Here is a 12297-nt window from a genome sequence, read left to right as displayed (position 1 = left end):
TTACTAACACATATATATGGAATTTAGAAAGATGGTAACAATAACCCTGTATGCGAGACACCAAAAGAGACACAGATGTATAGAACAGTCTTTTGGACTCTGTGGGAGAGGGAGAGGGTGGGATGATTTGGGGGAATGGCATTGAAACATGTATAATATCATATAAGAAACGAATCACCAGTCCAGGTTTGATGCAGGATGCTCTGGGTTGGTGCAGTGGGATGACCTGGAGAGATGGTACAGGGAGGGAGGTGGGAGGGGGGTTCAAGATGGGGAACACGTGTATGCCCGTGGTGGATTCATGTTGAAGTATGGCAGAACCAATACAATACTGTAAATTAATTAGCCTCCAATTAAAATAAATAAATTTAAATTAAAAAAAGAAAAAAATAGAAAAAAAAAATAAACCACTATATAGTATTAATTACAAACCATTATTACAACTACTAATAAAAATTAGTTAACATTATTGCCTTAGACTTAGTCTGTACTATTTTTAATTCATTATCCATTTTAATTTCCTGAAAACTATTTATGGTAGGTAGTATTCGGAAATTGGAAACCATGCATTAGTTTCTACATCTGAAAAATGGGACAGTAGTAGAACTCACCATATAACCATTATGAGGTTAAATGAAATTATGCATTTAAAATGTTTACTGAAATGACAGGCAAAATAGTAAGCCCTCAGTAAGTATTCATGGCTGCGTAAGTACAGAAGTGCTGTAGCTGCAAACATGTTGACTGTGGGAACACATTTTAATATTAACACATTTTCTGAACCTAATTTTACTTAGGCCCGTTAAATAACAATTTTAGCATCTATCAACTGAGAGACTATTTCAAGGCAAAGCTCTGAATTCAATGATGCTTTAAAATAAATTTGCCTTTTAATTACTATAATAAAATCTGCAAGCACCTGAAAAATGGTAGTGAATATTTATTGTTTCTAGGCAATCATTGGAACAATGTAAGAACTGAATACAAGAACCTCATCTCCCTACCTGTCAGAGATGGGAAGCTCTGCTCACTGCAGTGAAAGGTTCTACACTGGGCAACTCTGTTCAGTGGAGCCACTGGACCTAAGCTCTCCCCTCAGTTCCTATAGCCTGTCTAGCCTCAGGTCCCTACAGGCTCTACTTTGCCTCAAACAGCCTCCAAAAGCCTGGCCATTTGAGCTCAATCAGCTTCTTCCCTGGCTGGACTCTGCTTCAAAAAAGACATAGTCTGTAAATCCGCAGCTCAGTAAAACAGGAAAACACTACAGCTGCACACTGATTTACACCAGGCAAAACAGCATGCTAGTGATGAGCACAAATCCTGATGACAGGGAGACCTAGGGTTGAATTCTGACACTCACTCTGTGACCATGGGGATACCTACAACAATCCATCTGAGTCTCAGTTCCTTTATGAATATAAGGTGGATAATTCTTCACTCATAGGGTTAGTGTGAAGATTCAATGAGACAAATTATGCAAAGCTCTCAAACACAATGTCTGGGATGTAATAAGCCCTCAATCGAGTAGCTGATTTTATACTCATAAAAACAGGAACAAACTCAGCAGGACATATGCTTCATGAATTGCACAATACTTGAAAACACATTATATACTCCCTGAATGGAGTATAAAGTATTTATAAATATATGAAAATTGATTTGAAGTCAGAATGGTATTATTCCAACGTACATCACACTGAAAGAAATACAGCAATGGTTATTTTGGAATTCTATTGAGTGGAAAGAGGAAACCTGTGAAGAAAAGACATCTTTTTTTTACTATCTTTCTTTACAAACTTTCTGAACAGGAGTGACCTAGTAAATGGCTTTGCTTTGTTGGCTTATTTAAACTCAAATAGTGGATATAGCTGAGAAGAATGTGGCTAATTTCTAAGCAGTACAAAATAATTCAAGGAAAAAAATACTCTATGGAATAGCAACTTGTATTCAGAACATAAAGAAGAGTCATGGGTTTCTGATGCTCATTATAGAAAACAGGTGAAGTAGTGAGAATATTTTAATCAAAAAAATTGTTATTAGGTCACTCAGTACTGTAATAGATGAAGTAATCACAAGGATATTTTAGTAATCGAATCATTTCATCATGCCATTTTGCTTTTTAAAGAATCTAGCTACAAACAACAGAAACATGAAGGCTTTTTCTTCTCTCTTTAAAGGGCAAATATAATGCACAGCAATAAAATAACCTAATGAGTCCCTAGAGAAAAATACATTGGGAATTAAAAAACTAAGGAGAGCAAAGACTAATTTCTCATTACCTACTGTTATCTAGATTGTGTAATGAACAAAGAAAGTTCATAAAGTAGAACAAGCAAGTTTTCAACTGAGATATATCTTTGCCCACTACAATAGATATGCCTGGGCTATTTAAAATTCACCTCTATCACATACGCAAAACTAAAATTGCAACTTTACTTTTGTAAAATATGCTGACAGCAGATATAACTAGAAAAAGTATTGGCAACCTAATAGAAGACAGTGGGTATTTATTTCTATCTCCTACATTACCCATTATTTCTGTCAAATGTTACTGCTATATATGTTACCAATCATTTTCATCATGTGTTGCTGCTATATTTTGGTATTCAGACTCACTTAAATCAACTCTTTATTGTTGCAATAATATTGTTCCATGAAATATTAGTGACGGTGACTTCTAAAACACAGTGCAGACAGAACATTAACTGAGAAAAGACACACTCCATAGTGTGGAGGAGTCATTTCTCCATGGTAAGTAGCTAATAAAACAGTTGGAAAAATACAACAATGAAAACATGTTGAAAATAAATATACTCAGGAAAGATGTGACTGCATAGCATTTGCTGTTTTCTGAAAAGTATATCCATCATCTGAAAGGTTAATAATTATGAGGTATATAATGCTTTACACTTTACAAAACTCTTTTCAAAATATAACCATATTTAAACAATGTGCAAACCCTATAGTGTTTGTAGCTTCCTCTCAGGCTTACACAGTAGACAAATACCTCAGACTGGTTTCCCAACCACAAATCCATAGAGGTCTCCACCCTACAATGAAATTCACAGAAATGGGTCAACTTAAGTATCCCATCAGTGCTAAATTGTAGAACGTGTCCCATACACCCATGATGGAATGACACCTTTAAGTTTTTGCCAACCTCAGACTCTCTCTGTGACATACATTCATCATTCCCTCTCTCTCTCTTTTTCTTCCCTGTGGGATAGAGTCAGGATGAATCACGAACAAGCACAAAAGCCATAAGTCTCCTCTGCAACACAGCTCCAACTACCCCAAAAGGAAGGAAACGTGTTCCTTAAAACTAAAAGGAAAAACTCTGTCTCACCTGAGAAATGGAATATTAATTCCTTCCCTCTGAAAAAATGCTAATTATAGAAATGATGAGTCTTCCATTTCTAAATTTCAAGGCTCTGAAAGGCAAAATCTGCCACACGACTGAATCTCTACCCTGCTGGCTTGTCTACGCTCTCTTGCTGGTTTTAACTTCATCTTCTGATCTACAGTTTCACTTGTCCTTTACATTTTAATGCTTATATTCCCATTGTCAAAAAGGTTATTTCTACTGTAAGTTGTCTTGAATCTTACATATATGTATAAATCTTACCTATATAGTACAGCAAACATGAAAACAGCAGTACTGTGTGCTAATCCCAGATTCCCATGCCCTCCCCAATCAGATACATAACTCTGACCTCAGCTACACAACAGTGACCATCACCAATTGGTGGTACTAGAATCTCAAATCTGCAGTCAGGTTCCCTCTTGGCTGCTTTTGAATTTTAAGCTTTTGGTAAAAGTCCTTCCTTTCTCCCTGTTTGACTTCTCACTTAAAACTTTAGAGTTCAATTCTATGATATCAAAACGTTTTTTCCATAACAAAATAACTTCAGGTAAATACTATATACCAGGAGAAAAAAACTGTTACTAATTAAAGCATATCCTCCAGAGGCTGTGAGAATAAAGGACTCACAAACATAGTTTAAATAGAATTAATTTCATTTGCAAAGGATCCTGCATGCTTAAAACATGATTCTATTTGTTTTAAACATACTCTCTTTTTATTTTTAAAGAGAAGGGACTAGAAAGAAGCCCCGTGAGTGAGCATTTTCTCCTCATTAAAACCAGAAACCTTCCCCCCCCAACTCCACACACAAAAAAAGCAAAAACAAAAAACTAGCTAGAACTGATCTTGCTATTCCAGGCTATCAAATCCTTCCATTTGTTTCAGGCAAGTGGTTTTATTAAGGACACTGGATGACAGCAAAAGGCTTTTGCTGGGTGGATGGAGATTTCCAAGGGATTGCAGAATGGATTTAATATTGTGCTGTACTCACAACACAGAATCTCCATATGGTCATTTTATAAATCATATGACAATCACTTTCATTAGAGTTTCCCACAGAAAGTGAAAGCTGCTCAGTCATGTCTGGCTCTTTGCAATCCCAAGGACTGTATAGTCCATGGAATTCTCCAGGCCAGAATACTGCAGTAGGTAGCCTTTCCCTTCTTCAGGGGGTCTTCCCAACCCAGGGGTCGAATTAGGACTTAGGAAATAAGGAAGCATGGAGTCAAGCATGAGATAAAACAGATAAATATTGTCTATTTGGAAATTCAGAACACCATCGGGGTAGTCAGTGTAACAGGGCATGTAATGAAGGCATATAATGAGATAATGACAAGTTAAATCCATTTTACTTATAGTCAGTAGACAAAGTGCCAATAATAGCAAATACTGTTGATGGAACATACACACACACACACACACCTCAAACAAACAAAAACCAGGCACATATCTTCCATTTCTTGGACTGCAGAGCTCTAGTTTTGCTTACTATGTAATGGAAATAGCATAAAGAGTAGGGTTGACAAGAAGGTCTGAGATAAAAAATTTTGAGGTCTCTGGCAAATTATAAACACTGAAGAAATAGAAATTGTCTTGTACACATAATTATTTATCAGCAAGAATCCCCCCCCCCCAAAAAAAAAAACCTTGGGGGAGACATGAGGATTTAAAATCATGTTTGAGACTTGGGATATCCTAAACTCTGTCCAGTTTCTCATTAGAATGACTCCATCAATATAATAAACAAAAAAACCCCATATGCTATGCTAAGTCACTTCAGTCGTGTCCGACTCTGTGCGACCCCATAGACGGCAGCCCACCAGGCTCCCCTATCCCTGGGATTCTCTAGGCAAGAACACTGGAGTGCGTTGCCATTTCCTTCTCCAATGCATGAAAGTGAAAAGTGAAAGTGAAGTCGCTCAGTTGTGTCCAACTCTTAGTGACCCCATGGATTGCAGCCTAACAGGCTCCTCCATCCATGGAATTTTCCAAGCAAGAGTACTGGAGTGGGGTGCCATTGCCTTCTCCGAAAAAATCCATATACTTGTTGAAAACCAGGTAAAGATCTTTCTTATGTATCTTTCTCCTTGAGACATTAGATAGGAAAAGGTGAAGGCGAGAAACAAGTAGAGGGAGTTTGGGCCTCGGCCTCCCACTGATTCTGCAGAACACAAAGAGTTTCCACCTGCTGCCATTACCTGTTGGGGATGGGAGGCACCGAGAGACTCACAGCCAATACTGAGTCTGTAGGTTCTAAGAACTGTCTGGCAAACTAACCAGAGGATGTTATAAATAAAATGTGTCTATCAGGGATCAAGGAGGAATAAGCATTTCTGACTCAAGCATCTTAAGGTAGTCAACACTAAAAATTGCAAATTTTCCAAAACTGTCAGCCAAGGATGAAAATTTCAAAGAGAAATTTTCCCTGGGGGAAAAAGTTCTCTAACAACCACTAATATCTCTTTCTGCCCATAGCCCTATTCTCAGCTCTGTAAACTACTGGGCACCAGTCCTACTGGTGCGATTCATTTGAGAGAGGGAGAGGAAAAAGTGGGATTCATTTGAGAGAGGGAAAGGAAGGCATTTTCAGATTTACAGCATTCAGATGATGTATTCCTCATGTGTCCTTTTGATGAAAATCAAACCCACTTGGAAAGGTATTCTGATCAACCAATCAGTGAAAGCAAGGTGCAGGAAAGGGAAGATACCACATACAATGATGAGAAAACAAAACCAATAATAATTAGAAATGTCTACTGCCTGGTACATAGAAAACACTCAATACATAATACTTAAATCCATAAAGCATACACACACAGTTACTAACGTGGTGTTTGAACCTAATGTGCATATAAAGACATAATTCCTGAAGGAGATGGGTATGTAAAAAAGAACAAAAGCACAACATTTTCAGGTAATTTCAATGATACATGGGAAGATGGGAAGGTATTAGCTTGCTAAAATATTCACCTTACAAAGAAGGAATCCCCTGACAACATTTTTTTTCTGGAAGTTAATAAGGGAATATACGTGTGTGTGTGTGTGTGTGTATTTAAACATTTAAAATTAATGGTATAAAGAATAGAATTAGAATGTAAAATCTGCAAGTCATGGGGCCAGCAGGATAATAGCTGGAGGTCATTAAAGACCAAGAATACTTGGCCATCATAGGAAAGGTTAGGACATCAAAAGAAGAAAACCCTAAGAAATCATAAAAATAAATAACATTAAACTAGATTAAAAGAATGAGATCAGAAAATCAGTTATTCCAATACAGGTTGACTAGCTTACATTTTCCTTTAAAAGAAAAATTTAGTTTATGATCAAAAGAAATGTTAGCTATTTGATATTAGCAAGAATCACACTAAAACAAAATAGTATTTTGAGAAGAGTAAGAGTAAAGATGTAGATATATGTGTTAGTCAAATGCAAAGCAAAAAGTGAACAATATTAATATCTGAAAACGGAACTCACAACTAAGATTTTGCATTCTCTTGTAAACTCTATACACAAGAATACAAATGCAAGCCATGGACCTTTATGCACATGGCAGAAACACATAAAATGTTAAAAATTATTTAGATGATATCTAGAAAAACATAAAATTAAATTTGTAAGGGGAGTTTAACACAGAATTTTAAGACAAACAGATCAATTATTCAAAACATAAACTGGGATGCACAGTATCTAACAAGCTTGATTTAGTACTGTATGTTGAAACATGAACCCTATAAACAACGACTATACACTTTGTTCCATACACATACACATACACACACACACACACACACATATGTATAGTATATGTATAAAATTATTCATTGCATTAGGCCTAAAAATAAAAAAAATAATAAAATCAAATTTAATATCATTGGTAATACAAGAAAACAATTAATAATACTTTGAAAAAAGAAAAATAGGATACTGAAAGATGAATTCCCCAGGTCTGCAGGTGCCCAACATGCTACTGGAGATTAGTGAAGAAATGACTCCAGAAAGAATGAGGAGATGGAGCCAAAGGAAAAACAACACCCAGTTGTGGATGTGATATGATAGAAGCAAAGTCTGATTCTATAAAGACTAATATTGCATAGGAACCTGGAATGTTAGGTTCATGAATCAAGGCAAATTGGAAATGATCAAACAGGAGATGGCAAGACTGAATGTTGACATTCTAGGAATCAGCGAACTACAATGGAGTGGAATGGGTGAATTTAACTCAGGTGACCATTATATCTACTACTGTGGGCAGGAATCCCTTAGAAGAAATGGAGTAGCCATCATAGTCAACAAGAGAGTAGGAAATGCAGTACTTGGACGCAATCTCAAAAATGACAGAATGATCTCCATTTGTTTCCAAGGCAAACCATTCAATATTACAGTAATCCAAGTCTATGCCCCAACCAGTAATGCTGAGGAAGCTGAAGTTGAATGGTTCTATGAAGACTGACAAGATCATTTAGAACTAACACCCAAAAAAGATGTCCTTTTCATTATAGGGGACTGGAATGTAAAAATAGGAAGTCAAGAAACACCTGGGGTAACAGGCAAATTTGGCCTTGGACTACAGAATGAAGCAGGGCACAGGCTCATAGAGCTTTGCCAAGAGAACAGATCAATCATAGCAAACACCATCTTCCAACAACACAGGAGAAGACTCTACACATGGAGATCAGCAGATGGCCAACAACGAAATCAGATTGATTATATTATTTGCAGCCAAAGATGGAGAAGCTCTATAAAGTCAGCAAAAACAAGACTGGGAGCTGACTGTGGCTCAGATCATGAACTCCTTATTGCTAAATTCAGACTTATATTGAAGAAAGTAGGGAAAACCACTAGACCATTCAGGTATGATCTAAATCAAATCCCTTACAATTATCCAGTGGAAGTGGGAAATAGATTTAAGAGATTAGATCTGATAGAGTGCCTGGTAAACTGTGGATGGAGGTTCGTGACATTGTACAGGAGACAGGGAGCAAGACCATCCCCAATAAAAAGAAATGAAAAAAGTCAAAATGGCTGTCTGAGGAGGCCTTACAAATAGCTGTGAAAAGAAAAGAAGCAAATAGGTGTTTTTCTGGAACTCCGTGGCTTTCTTCATGATTCAACAAATGTTGGCAATTTGATCCCTGGTTCCTCTGCCTTTTCTAAACCCAGCTTGTCCCTATGGAAGTTCTCAGTTAATATACTGCTGAAGCCTAGCTTGAAGGATTTTGAGCATAACCTTGTTAGGATGTGAAATGAGCGCAATTGTACAGTAGTTTAAACATTCTTTGGCAGAAAAAACATCTCTGCATCACTGACTATGCTAAAGCTTTTGACTGTGTGGATCATAACAAACTGGAAAATTCTTAGAGATGGGAATACCAGACCACTTTATCTATCTCCTGAGAAATTTGTATGTGGGTAAAGGAGCAACAGTTAGAACTGGACATGGAATAATGGGCTGGTTCAAAATTGGGAAATGAGTAAAACAAGGCTATATATTGTCACTCTGCTTATTTAATGCAAAACACTAGGCTGAGATCACAGCTGGAATCAAGATTTCTGGGAGAAATATCAACAACCTCAGATATGCAGATGATACCACTCTAATTACAGAAATTGAAGAGGAACAAAAGAGCCTCTTGATGAGGGTGAAAGAGGAGAGTGAAAAAGTTGGCTTAAAACTCAACATTCAAAAAACTAAGTTCATGGCATCCAGTCCCATCACTTCATGGCAAATAGAGGGGGAACAAGTGAAAGCAGTGACAGATTTTATTTTCTTAGATTCCAAAATCACTGTGGACAGTGACTGCATTCATGAAATTAAAAGACGCTTGGTCCTTGAAAAGAAAGCTATGACAAACCTAGACAGGGTGTTAAAAAGCAGAGACATTATTTGGCTGACAAAGGTCCATATAGTCAAAGCTATGGTTTTTCCAGTAGTCATGTATGGATGTGAGAGTTGGACCATAAAGAAGGCTGAACACTGAAAAATTGATGCTTTTGAACTGCAGTGCTGGAGAAGACTCTTGAGAGTCCCTTGGTCTGAAAAGAGATCAAACCAATTAGTCCTAAAGGAAATCAATGCTGACTATTCATTGAAGGACTGATGCTGAAGCTGAAACTCCAATACTTTGGCCACTTGATGTGAAGAGCTGACTCACTGGAAAAGACCCTGATGGTGGGAAAGACTGAACACAGGAGGAGAAAGGTACAACAGAGGATGAGATGATTGGATGATATCACTGACTCAATGGACATGAATTTGAGCAAACTCAGGGAGATAGTGGAGGGCACAGGAGCCTGGTGTCCTATAGTTCATGGGGTCACAGAGTTGTACATGACTTAGTGACTGAACAACCACAACAAAAGTTTATCACAATGAAAATGGGATAATTCAAAGTGGTACTTGAAAAATTTATATATAATCTTAAATGCATTTATGTTTAAATAAGAAAAATTTTAAGTCCCCAACTAATCATTTACTAAACTTAAGAAATTCAAGAAATGACAATGAAGTACTTTAAAAATGTAAAAATGTATTTAAGAAGGAATTAATAAAGTATAATTATATAAATAGATTAAACAGATAAAATGGACAAAAGTAGACTTGATAACCAACAAAATTGTTTTTTTAAAGGACAACAAAATAGACACTCTCCATAATATTGAATAAAATATAAAAGAATATTTAAACATGTATCATTCAAAAAGGAAGAAGCAAAATATAAAAATAAAGCTTTATTAGAATACATTCAATCTTCACTAATACTAAAATCTGGAAAATTGTGTTACTCATGAAAAAACTGAATTATAAAATGTCAAGAAGTTCCAGTTAAAATGTCAATGAGATAAATAAACATTACAACAAAGAATGAACACTCAAAACCGATCCTCTCACAAGACAATTAGGTAAAGGCCCAGTTAATTTTTCTGTAAAACTTTCAAAGGATGGAGAAGTCCTGGGCAACTTCAATTATATTAGAGCAGCTTTTTCTTTAAAAGGTCAAATAATAAATTACAGTAGCTTTGAGGACCAGGAAGTCTCTGTTGCAATTACTGAACTCTCCTGCCATAGGTTAAATGCAAGCCTAAACAGATAATATGCGATTCAATGAGCATGACTGTGTTTTAATACAACTTTATTTACAAAGCAGATGGCAGGCAGATGTTATCCTGTAGGTTATAATTTGCCAATTCTTGCCCTAGCATAAAGAGATAGATAATTCTGCTCAGGATTCTGTGATAAGCTAAACAGGAAATGAATTTGAAAAAGAATGTATACATGTATAGGTATAACTGAATCACTTTGTTGGACATATGAAACTAACAACACTGCTAATAGACTATGCCCCAATATAAAATTTTTTTTAAGTTAAAAAAAAGAGATAAAGATTGCCTAATTCATTTTATAAAGGTCATATAAAATCAGCAACTAAAATTTGATCATGATCAATCACAAAAGCAATAATATTAATCTCATTTGGGATTACATAAGCAAAAATCTTAATTGAAAATTAACAAGTATAATCCAGTAATATACTAAAAGAATAATACATTGATTAGTAGGATTAATCCTAGCAAGACAAAGACAATTTCTCTTAAAAGATCTATTACATTAGTAACTCTTCATATTAAAAAGGCAAAGAGATAAACATAATCTTTATTGATATTCCTAAAACATTTGAAAAGGTTCAATATCCTTTCAGTAACTAATAAAATTTGAAAACTTTAATAACATAAATAGAAACTTTAATTAAATTGAAAAGTATTTATCTAAAACCAACTGCTGAAGTATTTTTAATAATGAAATACAAGATACATTCCAGAATAAGACAAGGAATCTTGATACTAGTTTTATTATTTAGTATGCATTATGATAATAAATAAGAGGTATAAATGCTGAAACAGCAGTCCAGCAAGATAAATTGTTTAAAAGTTTTAAAATAGATTTTCCCATGCATTAATTTTATCCAGGTACGCTTTAAAGTATATTTAAAAATTATCTTCGTAATAAAAACAACATACAAATGCTTTATTAAACTTAATAGGATATATACATTTAAAAATGGTAAAAGAAACATCAAAATAAAATCAGTGAACATACTTAAGAACTTTCTGTGAATGAGCACTCCATTTTACACAGCTGTCTCTCCCAAAATTAATACATAAATGCTATTCAATTGCAACTAAGATCCTAAAAGTATTTTAATGAGGGATGTTGGTGGTGAGGGAGGTAAATTTATAGATCAAATACATGAGAGATGCGATTAGTCAAGAATATAATAATAAAATGACTTGGGGGATTAGTTGGATCTACTATATATTGAAATATGTTTTAAAGGAAAAATAATGATCGGTCATAGTACTGAATTCATCATAGACAAAGAGATTCCTGGAAAATAATACAAAATTTAAAGAACTAAATAAATATAAACTATATATAGTATGGTAAAAGTAACATCCCAAACAAGTGAGGAAAGATTGAATTACTATTAAATATTCTTGGGACCACCTGCTAACAAAGTTTATAAAACTTTTCTGGAAGAAAATTGGCAATATATAGTTTCTAATACATGTATTCCTTAAAGTAGGTTGACTTTAAGAATCTTTCCCAGGAAAATATCAGATAATTGCTTGGTTATGCTGCCTTTTTATTACATAGTGAGTTGTAGTAGGAGAAATGAAAAGTAGTTTAATGTCTAACAATTAAAATTGATTAAATAAAACATAGTACAACCCAAAAGTAGAATATTTTTGCATCTATTAATGATTTTTTTTCAGTTTTTATTTCATATTGGGGTATAGCCGATTAACAATACTGTGATTGTTTCAAGTGAACAGAGAAAGGACTCAGCCACACATATACGCATGTATCCATTCTTCCCCAAACTCCCCTCCCATCCAAGCTGCCACATAACATTGAGCAGGATAAGGTGCCAATA

General features: G+C 35.2%; 1 protein-coding gene across 8 annotated transcripts in view; it reads right to left on the bottom strand.

Annotated features, from left to right (window-relative positions):
* The window catches only part of LINGO2 (leucine rich repeat and Ig domain containing 2), a 1446432-nt gene that overhangs the window by 436462 nt on the left and 997673 nt on the right, over window positions 1-12297 (bottom strand). The gene's annotated exons all lie outside the window — the stretch shown is intronic.

This window comes from Bos grunniens, chromosome 8 (genome assembly GCF_055505025.1).
Source record: "Bos grunniens cultivar Pamir isolate PY7600 chromosome 8, Bosgru_T2T1.0, whole genome shotgun sequence".
Taxonomy (NCBI): Eukaryota; Metazoa; Chordata; class Mammalia; order Artiodactyla; family Bovidae; genus Bos; species Bos grunniens.
Note: the sequence above shows the minus strand (reverse complement) of the source record. Positions and strands in the feature narration are given on the sequence as shown.